The sequence below is a fragment of the Pogoniulus pusillus genome, chromosome 12, assembly GCF_015220805.1.
Source record: "Pogoniulus pusillus isolate bPogPus1 chromosome 12, bPogPus1.pri, whole genome shotgun sequence".
NCBI lineage: Eukaryota > Metazoa > Chordata > Aves > Piciformes > Lybiidae > Pogoniulus > Pogoniulus pusillus.
Window position 1 is genome coordinate 7,169,946 of NC_087275.1, and position 13,787 is coordinate 7,183,732.

The following is a 13,787-nucleotide window of genomic DNA, read 5'->3' on the forward strand; positions in this document are numbered from 1 at the left end:
GGGTGGGCAGAGGCCAATGGGGTGAGATTTAACAAGGCCAAGTGCAGAGTTCTGCACTTTGGCCACAGCAACCCCAAGCAGCACTACAGGCTGGGGATAGAGTGGCTGGAAAGCAGCTAGGAAGAAAGGGACCTGAGAGTACTGGTAGAGAGTATCTGAAGATGAGCCAGCAGTGTGCCCAAGTGGCCGGAAGAGCCAAGTACATCCTGGCCTGGATCAGGAAGATTGTGGCCAGCAGGATAAGGGAAGGTTAGTCTTCCCCTGTACTCAGCACTGGTGAGGTCACACCTTGAGTCCTGTGTCCTGTTTGGGGCTCCTCAATTCAAGAGAGATGTTGAGGTACTGGAACATGTCCAGAGAAGGGCAACAAAGCTGGTGAGGGGCCTGGAACACAGCCCTGTGAGGAGAGGCTGAGGGAGCTGGGCCTGTTTAGCCTGAAGAAGAGGAGGCTCAGGGGTGACCTCATTGCTTGTCTACAACTACCCAAAGGGAGTCTGGAGGTGGCTGAACACCTGCTTGCTGGCGAGAAGTAGGGTATAAATTCCTTATTTTACTGTGCTTGCACTTGTGGCTTTTACTTTACCTGCTAAACTATCTTTATCTCAATCCATGCATTTTCTCTCTTTTACCCTTATAATTCTTTCCCTTATCACAGAATCACAGAATATTAGACATTGGAAGGGATGGAGTGGATGATCTTGGAGGTCTCTTCCAATCTGGTTAATTCTAAGATTCTGTGCCAGTTTTCAGTTTTACAGACACTTGTTCTTCATGTTCAACAATAACATGTATGAGAATCAAAGAAAAGAAAAAGAATGAGATGAAAATATTGTACAGATGCATATATACAAGGAAATCTATTTAGGAAAAAAACACTTTAAATTGCTCTGAAATGTTAGTGTCCCTTCTTCCATCAGCAATTGTATTGGGAGGACATTTGAATAAGACATTAATTGGTAACACTGAATTCAATAGAGAATGGCAACATAACACTCCTTACATTTTCCTGTAGGTGACCTTTTCTCCAAGACTGATTCTCAGCATCAGAAAGCTACAGTGAATTTGTAACAACTGATACCATAAGCAAACCTGTAGATGCAGTCCTTTCTCTCAGAGAAATGCAGATGGGTAAATTCAATGTTCCAGACACTTTTCCTTCTATGGAAAGAGTAAAGCAGCCTTTCTGCCCTACTTTTGGCTGTAGACAGGTGGGGGTCAGTCTCCTCTGCCAGGCAATCAGGAACAGAACAAGGGGACACAGTCTCAAGTAGTGCCAGGGGAGGTCTAGGCTGGATGTTAGGAGGAAGTTCTTTCCAGAGAGCGTGATTGGCATTGGAATGGGCTGTCCAGGGAGGTGGTGGAGCTGCTGTCCCTGAAGGTGTTGAAGTAAAAAGCCTGGCTGAGGCACTTAGTGCCGTGGTCTAGTTGAACGGACAGGGCTGGGTGCTAGGTTGGACTGGATGATCTTGGAGGTCTCTTCCAACCTGGTGGATTCTATGACTCGATTCTATGAATTAAGGATGCACTTCAAAGATACTCCAGACAGATGTATGTATGTATCTTTGTTTGCTTGTTTTTTAGTGTGACCACAGACTCTAGTCCACGCAAAAATAGAAAAAAAAATTGTAGCTATGTGAAGTTTTAGCAGATTTGTAACAGCTAAACAAGTTGGGTTTGGTTCTTGGAGGACTTTTCCAACCTGGTTGATTCTAAGATTCTATGAGACTGAATAAGAAGTCAATAGAATTGAAAGCTTATATTATTTTTAGAGTATAATTTTTTCTTTTTTTTTTCTTTTTAAGCAGGTTGAAGGAGACCTCCAAGATCATCCAGTCCAACCTAGCACCCAGCCCTAGACAATCAACCAGACCATGGCACTAAGTGCCTCAGCCAGGCTTTTCTTCAACACCTCCAGGGACGGTGCCTCCACCACCTCCCTGGGCAGCCCATTCCAATGCCAATCACTCTCTCTGGCAACAACTTCCTCCTAACATCCAGCCTATACCTTCCCTGGCACAACCTGAGACTGTGTTCCCTTATTCTGTTGCTGGTTGCCTGGCAGAAGAGACCAACCCCCACCTGGCTATAGCCTCCTTTCAGGTAGTTTCAGGCAGCAATGAGGTCACCCCTGAGCCTCCTCTTCTCCAGGCTGTACACCCCCAGCTCCTCAGCCTCTCCTCATAGCGTTTGTGTTCCAGGCATTTCACCAGCTTTGTCTTCTTGCCAAACAAGAAAGGCAGGAAATTAGTGATAGAACAATGACTGTTTAGTTTTGCTATTAGGTTTTGCATCAATTTTTATCTAAGAGCAAACACTTCTTTAGATATATATTTACTCAACTGCAGATTTAATTTTGGGCAATATTAAGTAAAACATACACTTGAATAATACATGTGTTTGGGAAACGTCAATAGAAATCTAAATGGTCTTATTCTGTGTTTGCACTGTTGCAATTGATGACAATTGCACACATTTAGCACATAGAAAGATTAAGGGGAGAATTTATTTTACACATAATTACATAAATAAATTTGCAGATGCATGAATAACAGATTTGTAACCACATATGAAAATACAGAGTGATTTCTTTTAACTCATATCTGTAATATCACTACAAGAAAGTTGCTTGCAATCTATTGAGTGTTTGGAGGAAAGATACAGTAGCATTCTTGTTGAAAACAGAAAGACTTATGGATCCTTTTACCCTGGAGGTGTTCAAGAAAAGACTGGGTGAGGCATTTAGGGCCATAGTCTGGATGACTGGATAGAGCTGGGTGCTAGGTTGGACTGGATGATCTTGGAGGTCTCTTCCAACCTGGTTGATTCTATGATTCTATGTTTGTGTATGTACACAAACACACAAAAATATATAAAACACGTATATAAATACAGACACATATCCCTATGGCACTCAAGAGCTTGTTAAAACCATGGCTGGCTTAAGCTTTGTCTCTAGAATGTTCACAGAATCATAGAATCATCCAGGTTGGAAAAGAACCACAAGATCATCCAGTCCAACCTAGCACCCAGCCCTGTTCAATCAACTAGATCATGGCACTAAGTGTGCTGCATCTACTGTCTCTTGCATGCAACCTGACCTGCAGAAAACCAGGGAAAATGTCAGATATTCTCTGTACTGGAAACTAGTCCAAATCTCACTTTGAAAGAGCTTGCTAGAGCTCATAAAAACCCATTTCCTGAATAGTTTTTTTTCTTTATTATTAGTCATAAAACTATGACACATATCAGAGCAAGATGGTAAATATTAACACTAACATGCCTAATAGCTATATAAACATATGCACAAACTAATGATAGTAAATAAGATATAACTGGAAGAAAATTAATGTCTAGAAATATTAATAGCAGTATTCATAACCATTTTTTTAAATCTAGAAAAGGTTTCTTAAAATTATGTTTTGGAGCTAAAAGAAAAAGATCTAACCATTGTATACTAGAAAAGCCTAATCTAAGACTCTGTAAGCAAATTACTGTTTAGAGGAAAAGCTACAGTGAGTTTTTGCAATGAAGTAGTGAAGAACATTAATACACATTCTAAAAATGTCTGAATTTAAACCATAAATGTCCAAGAGATAAGAGAAGTGGCCATTAAAAGACATCTAGTATATGAACCACGGGAAGCTACAGTAGGTGTCTGAAGCAGTTGATGGTTTTCAAAAGAACAAAGAGAATGTGAGGGGCTGTTAATATGTTTTTCAAGAGAGCTGGACTTGAGCCACAGTGCTTGGTCTGCAAATACGGTGTTTTAAAATCAATTCTTTGCTTCACAGGAAGCCAATGTACTTTTGTCAAAATTAGAGCAACATGAGCATCTGTCCTGGAGCCAGTTAACCATCTCACTGCTTGTACTTTTCTGGCTTTTTCCTTCCCTCCTATAACAGATTAACATTGTAAACATCCACAAAATCCCAAGCGTGAATACATTTACATAGGTATTTCTGTATAAACAAATTTAAGTGTGCTTTCTACCCCTGAAAGTGATAGAAAATACAGGTATTCAATAGGGTAAAACATAACTTGAGGATACAGCATCTCAAAGCCTGAAGAAAGTTAAAAGCCATTAAAAAAATGCAGAGGATAAATAAAAAAAAATAGTAATATGGATGCCGTTGCCTATCTTCATAGTTAACCTCTAAAAATATGATAAATTGGCTTTTAGGAAGCACCAAGCACAAGGTGTTGATAAAATTTATCTTGTAGTCTATGTTTTCAGTTTTTTTTTTTTCCCCAAACACAGGTTATGACAGAAAATAGGGTTGGTTTTCTTTTGTTTCATTTTCTAGACATAAAGACATTAATATAGCAGGGGAAAGCGAAACAAAAAAAAACCAAAACACATCATAATTAAAAAAAAAAAAATAGGCAAGTAACACACCAACAGCAAAACCAAACACACAAATAACAACAAAAGAAGGAAAAGTCTTCCTACCAGGAGTATATTTTGCTTTCAGTATATTTCTACACAGATTCATTATCCAAAGGACTGGATGCCCACAGCTACAATCGTTGTGCAATGAATGGCTCTCCTCTCCTCAATGAGCTCATGTGTGGATGCAGATCACCTGTGATAGTGCAGTATGATCAGATTCAGTGCTACTCTCTGAGTTCTGCCTTGAAGACCACCTGCCCAAATACTTGCATTTGACTGTCATTCCCTATATAGCATTGCAACTTCCTTCTCTGGGGGAAGATTTTGCCCTAGCTGTTTAAAAACCATTTTGATGCCATGTATAAACTGTGATTATTGAATCACAGAATAAAATCACAGATTTTGCCCTAGCTGTTTAAAAACCATTTTGATGCCATGTACAAACTGTAATTACTGAATCATAGAATAGAATCATAGAATCAGTTAGGGATGGAAGGGACCACAAGGATCATCTACTTCCACCCCCTCCTGCCATGGGCAGGGACACCCTCTCTTAGTGCATCATTTAAGAAAGAGAAAGACCTGAAAGTTCAACATTCCTTTGGCAAAGCTATCACTCTTGGGACTGAAACAGGATGGAAGGCTGTTTCTTGAACCTCACTCTCTTAAAGGTCTCAAAACCCCTCAGCAAGCTGCAGCTTTATTAACTCAGCCTCAGTGGAGCAGACCTACCATGAATATTGCTTAACACACTGAGCTTAGAAAGGGAGGAGATGAAGTGCTTGATCTCAAGAACATATCAAATTCACAGAATCAGTCAGGGTTAGAAGGGACGTGCTGGAACATGTCCAGAGAAGGGCAACAAAGCTGGTGAGGGGCCTGGAGCACAAATCCTATGAGGAGAGGTTGAGGGAGCTGGGCCTGTTTAGCCTGGAGAGGAGGAGGCTCAAGGGTGATCTTATTACTGTCTACAACTACCTGAAGGGGCATTGTAGCCAGGTGGGGGGTGGCCTCTTCTCCCAGGTAACCAGCAATAGAACAAGGGGACACAGTCTCAAGTTGTGCCAGGGTAGGTATAGGCTGGATATTAGGAAGAAGTTCTTCACAGAGAGAGTGATTGGCATTGGAATGGGCTGCCCAGGGAGGTGGTGGAGGCACCGTCCCTGGGGGTCTTCAAAAAAAGCCTGGATGAGGCACTTAGTGTCATGGTCTAGTTGAATGGACAGGGCTGGGTGCTAGGTTGGACTGGATGATCTTGGAGGTCTCTTCCAACCTGGTTGATTCTATGATTCTATGATCATCTAGTTCCAAACCCCCTGCCATGTGCAGGGATACTCTACCCTAGACCAGGTTGGCCAGAGCCTCATCCAGCCTGGCCTTAAACACCTCCAGGGATGGGGCCTCAACCACCTCCCTGGGCAACCCATTCCAGGCTCTCATGCTGAAGAACTTCCTCCTCATGTCCAGTCAGACGTGGCACTGCCCACTCAAACTGAAGTTTGAAATAGGCACTGTCACATATGCCAAAGATATGCTTCATTCCCATTGCCTCACCCTTCATAAACTTCAACTGCTTGCACACCTGAAACTGAATCTGTTAGAAACCTTTCAGCGCAGTACTATGTGGGATGTTTCACCTTGGGTTAGAAAAAAATGTATTTCAAGCTATTAAGAGAAAATAACCACACCTTAAGAATAAAATGTTTATGTGAGGAAAAAAAGAAAACCACCACCACTCTCAAAAAAAAAGCCCAAACAAAAAAAAACCTACGCAAAACCACAACAAGAAAAAAGCCCAAACAAAGGAAAAAAGCCTAACCAAACAAAAAATAAACAACAGAACAGATACAGCTACTGACTGACTTGGCTGCCCCTTGAAACTAAGAATAGTCAGATAAAAGAACCTCATGGACATGCAAGCTCAAAATTTAGCTGTGCTGCTATGATGTGGTTGGATGCTTGTTCTTTCTTGGGAATGAAGAAAATCATGAAACTGAAAGTGTATTCTGGTCGTTTGCATTATCCCTTTCTCTCACTGGAAGGACTGAAGTGCTAATGACATACTGAAAACCACCAAGCTCCATTTCCTCCCATATGAACCCGGTAAAGAAACATTTACAGCATACTGATCCTAGCTCCTTCTGACCTGGAAACCAACTTGTGCTGTTTCCTATACACCAATTCTTCTCAGGTAATAAAGCACACCAAGGAAATGAGCAAGGTGCGAATACAGATCCCTTGGCTGCCTTAACGTAACTGCACCGTCCGATGGTAAAGCACAATATTGCCATCCCTTCCCTGAGTGGTAGCTCATTAATCAGTTCAGAGTAATCTTTGTAACTTAAAATTCATTATTATGCCACACTTTTTTGGGTGAGTCCCAGAACTTTATAACTCGGGGCACTAAATGTCAATAATGAACCATATTAATTTTTTCCTCTACACACAAATAAAGGAACTTTAATAAGCAGAGAAGGCAATAAACAAGACTGAAAGGAATCTGACTATGACAACTTGTCATGGAATATTAAATAATGTAGCATTGATATAATTAAGGATTGAAGATAGGGATACATCAAAATAACTTATGCTAATTATTTCATCTGAGAGTTAAGAAATATTGCATATGTATCTAGCCCCATATTTGTGTCCTTATTTACATATTTATAACATTTTAACTATACTAGGACAATGGCTATTTCCATTTTGCTCCTTACAGAGCCTCCCTGCAGTGCTAATCAAATCCTGACATCTGACTCCAACACTAAAAGTTTTAAGATAATTAAGCACTTTAACCTAATGAACTTGCATTTTAATCCACTGCATTTGTTTAGGGAATGCCCAGGAGACTAGTAATGAGATATGGAACTTTATACACATTTATACTGAATGTTCAGTTTAAACCAAGGTCAGGAGCAAGACAGATCTGAAACTTCATTTTGCAGTCACAGTACAGCAATGTGATGGCAGAGTACATTATGCAAGATTAGATTTTTCTTGCTCTAATGCAATGCATTAGTTGTTTCAATATATTTCTGGCATACAGCTCCCCAAACTAAAAACTCCACTGCAATTGACTTTAATTGATGCTCTCAGCAGGCCAAATACTGAATGGAAATGTAGCCTGCCTAAGTTTTTTATGACTGTGGCTCTGTCAGAAAAAGTGGATGAAACACTAAAGGGAAGCTTGCAACTGCCACTGTCATGTTTTTGGATATCAGTCCCAAGGTCTGTTTCATCACCACTGCATTCCTTTACACAAAACAATATTGCCAAGTGCTAGAGGCAAGCCTCTGGCATGCTCAAATCCATGCTAGTGGGCTGAGTTATCAGGTAAAGAGCTCCACAGGGAAATTCATTGTTTGCCTATTCACAGAAAGCCTCAGAAATGAAAGGGGATAATAAGCTGACTGTGTTTCCTCATCTTCATAAAGGTTTACATCTCCAAGAGGAAAAAACATTCCAGGAAAGAGGTTGCTTTGCCATCTAAGCCTAGCTTTGCTTTTCTTTTTCCCTGCTGTATTAGGTTTGGGTTGAGCTGGGATTAATTCTCCCCGAAACATCTTTCTAGTGCTGTGCTTTGCAGTGCTGTAGCTGAGTGCTGATAACACAGCAGTGTTTTGGCTGCTGCTGAGCTGAGCACCCAGGCTGTGCTTTCCCAACATTTTTCCACCCTGAGAGTCTGAGGGGATGCAGCCGAGACAGCTGACCCAAACTGGCCATATGACATCAGTTCAGATATAAGAACAAAGTGAAAGAAGGAAGTTTAGGGAGATTCACTCATGGTGTCTCTCCTCCAGGGGAACTATTATGCATAGAGAGCCCTGTTTCCTGAGACCAACCATTATCTTGCTGGTGGGAAGTAGAGAATAACATCTCCCTGCTTTTGCTTCCACATGGTCTATAGCTTGTGCTTATTATTAGTAGTAAATTGCTTCTACCTTATCACAGGCTTCTGTTTTATTTTCCCCTCTCCCCTGTCCATCTAAGAGGGGGAGTGATAGAGTGGCTTTGGTGAGCCAAAGACCTGCATTCCATAAATAGATTTAAAAATTCATATATTCTTTTATTCTGCTGAAGCAAACTAAGATTTTTGACAAGGAAAGTAAGAGACTGTCTGCTTTCCAAAATAATTACTGCTTTGTATACAATTCAGACAGAGGAGTTAAACCTTAATCTCATGCCTCATGGAGGCATCTCCAAGTGAACAGGATGTGTTTATTCAAGCCTGAACACTTTGGGGGTTTCCTCTTAGGAGCTCTGCAGCGTTTTTGTTACGATAAAACTATTTTCATCATCACGACTCTGTAGCCTCATAAAATAGGTATGCATAAGAGACAGGCTGAAATCACTGCAGCTGCATGTTGGGATGTTTCTGGAACAGACAGAGACATCTACACTGCTGAACACCAAGCAGCCTGACAGCTGGAGCGCTCCCCTGGGCTACAGGAGACTGGTTTAAGTTGCTATGCTCCTTCAGCACGCACTTGTAGGCAATTGATACTAAGTTATGATATATAGTAAGAAGGCTTCTAAGCATTCAAAAATAGCAAACTGATCCTCTCTCACTAAGCACCATAGTTCTCATGTTACTATTCCTAATTTTCTGGTTTCTTCTTTTAAGTTCTTCCCAGAGAGTGATTTGCCATTGGAATGGGCTGCCCAGGGAGGTGGTGGAGTCACCATCCCTGGAGGTGTTGAAGAAAAGCCTGGCTGAGGCACTTAGTGCCATGGTCTGGTTGACTGGACAGGGCTGGGTGCTAGGTTGGACTGGATGATGTTGGAGGTCTCTTCCAACCTGGCTGATTCAATGATTCAACACTCACCACACATGTGAAAAGTGGAAGGTTGGCTACATTCGTCAGCTAAACCTGTAAGGCAACTCCAGTAGAAAGTAGAAGCAATCTCACCAATAGGTGATATTGCAGTTACAATCATAGATCCCCCAGGGCTCAGTGCTGGATTCAGCCCTGTTCAACATCTTCATCAATGACACTGATGAGAGGACAGAGTCTGCTCAGCAAGTTTGCTGATGACACCAAACCAGGACGCTTGCCTGATACAGCTGAAGGCTGTGCGGCCACACAGCGAGACCTGGACAGACTGCAAAGCTGGGCACAGTGGAACCAGATGAGCTTCAACAAGGACAAGTGCAGAGTTCTGCACCTGGGAAGGAATAATAAACTGCACCAGTACAGGTTGGGAGGTGATCTGCTGGAGAGCAGCCCTGTGGAGAGGGACCTAGGAGTCCTGGTGGATAACAAGTTAACTATGGGACGGCAATGTGCCCTTGTGGATAAAAAGGCCGAAGGGATCCTGGGGTGTATTGGGAAGAGTGTGTCCAGCAGATCAAGGGAGGTTCTCCTTCCCCTCTACTCAGCCCTGGTGAGACCTCATCTTGAATACTGCCTTCAGTTTTGGGCTCCCCAGTTGAAGAGGGACAGAGATCTGCTGTAGAGGGTCCAGTGGAGGGCTACAAGGATGATTAGGGGACTGAATGGCATGGCTTATGAGGAGAGGCTGAGGGACCTGGGGCTTTTTAGTCTGGAGAAGAGAAGACTTAGAGAGGATTTGATAAATGTTTATAAACATCTGAGGGCTGGTCAGGAGAGGGGGGACAGGCTCTGCTCACTTGCTCCCTGGGATAGGACAAGGAACAATGGGTGTAAGTTCAAGCACAGAAGGTTCCACCACAACACAAGGGGGAACTTCTTTACTGTAAGGGTCACAGAGCACTGGCACAGGCTCCCCAGAGAGGTTGTGGAGTCTCCTTCCCTGGAGACTTTCAAGGCCTGTCTGGATATGTTCCTCTGTGATCTATGCTAGATTGTGTGATTCTGCTCTGGCAGGGGGGTTGGACTCGGTGATCTCTTTGGATCTCTTCTAACCCCTAATATCCTGTGGTCCTGTGAATAAGAGTCAAAAGAGTTCTTTTCATTCTGCTCTGGTATATGTTAAAAAGTATGTAAAATACAATGAAACTTCAAGATAGTTCATTGTATTACTACTAAGCCTCTTTACAGTTCTAAGATGAGAGTCATATAGAATCATAGAATCATTGAATCAGCCAGGCTGGAAGAGACCTGCAAGATCATCCAGTCCAACCTAGCACCCAGCCCTGTCCAGTCAACTAGACCATGGCACTAAGTGCCTCATCCAGTCTTTCCTTCAACACCTCCTGGGATGGCAACTTCACCACCTCCCTGGGCAGCCCATTCCAATGGGAAGAACTTCCTCCTAATATCAGTTTACCGCTTCATTTTCCAATGTTCTTTATTTAAATATATATATGTACACACTATATCTCTTTGATATATTTGTGCTCAATATTTTGTATCAGAACAGTTCAGTTTGTTTCTTTCAGTCTGTCTCCCACAGCTAAGCCAGGGTACAAACCTGCTGTTAAGCTCTCCTTTAAGTTTGGAAATAATGAGCAGAAAGATCCACTAAAGGAACTGCAAGAAGAGCAACATGATTACAGAAAACAAAATATTTGTGCATACAACTTAAACAACCAGTGTTAGCTGGTTTTCTTATTGTTAATGCCATCACTGAGGTTTTGATATAAGAATTGTGGCCTACTGAGATCACTATAAAGAGCCAAATGGTTCTGATAAGAGCACTTAATGTGGATTATCCATTTATGCTAGAGCTCAAATAGGTTATCTAGTAGAAATATAATCAAAGAGCTCTCCAGCCTGGGTTTCTGGCAGATTTAGCTAAGCTGATATTCATGACACCCCCACATACACACTTTTAACTCCCTTTTTTTTTCTGCTTCTTTTTCCTGATGTAAGCTTAGCCTTCTGATCTCTCTCTGAATTGCCACCCACCATCACCACTGTCAGAAGCTTGCCTGGAATCCCATGGACATGCGAAGAAAACGCATTTTAAAGATTGCACATTGGTAAATGCACCCAAGAAGATTGCATTAATTTAATGGAGAAAAAAATGCAATTACAATCTCTCTGGTCATATGCTGAAGCTTGTGCAACAAACTTTTCCTGATGTTTGTAACTACAGAGACAAAATTATTTCAAGATAATTATGAAAAATTACGTCTGGTTTATGAAAACACAGAATCAATGAATCAATCAGGTTGGATGAGACCTCCAACATCATCCAGTCCAACCTATCATCCAGCCCTAGACAATCAACCAGACCATGGCACTAAGTGCCTCAGCCAGGCTTTTCCTGAACACCTCCAGGGATGGTGACTCCACCACCTCCCTGGGCAACCCATTCCAATGCCAATCACTCTCTCTGGCAACAACTTCCTCCTAACATCCAGCCTAGACCTCCTCTGCCACAACTTGAGACTGTGTCCCCTTGTTCTGTTGCTGGTTGCCTGGGAGAATAGACTGACCCCCACCTGGCTACAACCTCCCTTCAGGTAGTTGTAGACAGCAATGAGGTCTCCCCTGAGCCTCCTCTTCTCTGGGCTAAACACCCCCATCTCCCTCAGCCTCTCCTCACAATGCTGTGTTCCAGGCCCCTCACCAGCTTTGTCGACTTTCTCTGGACACGTTCCAGCACCTCAACCACTCTCTTGAATTGAGGAGCCCAGAACTGGACACAGCACTCAAGGTGTGGCCTGACAAGTGTTGAGTATAGGGCAAGAATAACCTCCCTTGTCCTACTGGCCACACTGTTCCTGATCCAGCCCAGGATGTCATTGGCTCTCTTGGCCACCTGTGCACACTGCTGCCTCATCTTCAGCCTACTATCTACCAATACCCCCAAGTCCCTGTCTTCCTGGCTGCTCTCCAACCACTCTGTTCCCAGAACATACATACTCTGTCCCAAACACATACATATTAAAGGTGAAGTGGTTGTGTTACTGGTGCCTAGTATTTACATATATATATATGTATATAAGCCTGTGCACATACATTCATCTATATGTATTTTTTATGTAGGAGTTTTAAAATTCTAAACACTTTAAGTTTTGAAATGCCCTTTGTTATGTCCTCTCTAGTCAAAATGTACAAGGATTTTCCATAAAATCTTATAACACTTCAATTTTTGAGAGAGATCACTCTAGTAATGAAGTTATACTATTGTACATTGAGTTTTACATTGAATTGAGACAAGTCAGTGGTGTACATGATAAGAATAGTATTGACTAATTTCTGATGTACTCCAAAGAAGGTAACATAATGAAAATACAGAAGTACATGTTTCATTATCTTCTGGTGGATTAATGATGTGGCAAATAGTTGTTTGTTTCTATTTGGTGGTGATAGCATAAAACCATTTGAGGTCCAGCTCCAGCCATTAGTCACAACTCTGTGACAATGGAACTCCAGAAAAACCAAATGCAACATCTTTGTGTCATGCTGCCCTGAAGAACTGATGAAATATTAATCACTCAGGCTCCACATGCAAAATGTAACAAAAAAGGAAGTCTCAATAAGAAAAAAAAGCACAGCAGGGGTGCTGTATATTAACATCAACAAGCTACTTTGAAAGGCTAAAGCAAAATGCAGCAATCCTAGCCCCACATGTTTGTAATTTTAAAACTCTTGTCATAGCTAAGTAATAGCATGGCCACAGCAGGATCCCCCAAAATTAAAGGTAAAAGCTCTCCTAAGGGGTGAGAAGAAGATGTAATAGTGCCAAAACAGTCACTGAAAAAGTCATTTAGCACAGGGTTTTTTGAGAGAGAGAGAGCTCAAAGCAGAGGAACCAGATTCATTACAAAGACTCGGTTACTGTTATTGGTTTTTTTCCCTTTTTGTCTCCTGAAAGCCTTTGATTATTACCTGCTGTTGTAAAAATTTGCCATGGTGTAGACATTTGGTCACTAATAATTATGCCAGCTCTTACTGACATGGATAAGAGCAATGCTCTGCAAGTGACACTGGTGCTTCCAGCTCAGAGACTGTTTCATGGAATCATAGAATCAACCAGATTGGAAGAGACTTCCAAGATGAAGTCCAACCTATCACCCAGTCCTAGTCAATCAACTAGACCATGGCACTAGGTGCTTTATCCACTCTTTTTTTTTTTTTTTAACACCTCCAGGGATGGTGACTCCACCACCTCCCTGGGCAGCCCATTCCAATGGCAAATCAATCTCTGTGAATAACTGCCCCCTAATATCCTAATATCCCTAGCCTGTAGTGCTGCTTGGGGTGGTTGTGGCCAAAGTGTAGAGCCCACCACTTGGCCTTGTTAAATTTCATCCCATTGGCCTCTGCCCACCCATCCAGCCTGTCAAGGTCCCTCTGCAGGGCTCTCCTACCCTCCAACAGATCCACACCTACTCATAGCGGGGAGAGAGAAGTTCATGCAGACAGAGCCCAAGAGCAACTGTGTTATCTGTGTTTATGTTCTTGCATTTATACATCTCAGCAAGGCTATGAGGGAAGTAGATGTTCCCACTGTGTCCTTT

The 13,787-nt window shown here is 42.1% G+C and overlaps 1 long non-coding RNA gene across 6 annotated transcripts in view; it reads right to left on the reverse strand.

Moving 5' to 3' along the window:
- LOC135179971 (uncharacterized) overlaps positions 1–13,787 on the reverse strand; it is a 158,660-nt gene that overhangs the window by 69,357 nt on the left and 75,516 nt on the right. Inside the window, exons 5-6 of one of the 6 annotated variants that reach the window (XR_010304218.1) lie at positions 4,451–4,583; positions 3,505–3,893 (exon numbers count right to left, since the gene is read on the reverse strand). The exons of the other annotated variants lie outside the window; for them this stretch is intronic. This is a non-coding gene — a long non-coding RNA (uncharacterized LOC135179971). Of the gene's footprint in view, positions 1–3,504; positions 3,894–4,450; positions 4,584–13,787 lie in introns of those variants that run through there. 6 annotated transcript variants of the gene reach the window in all.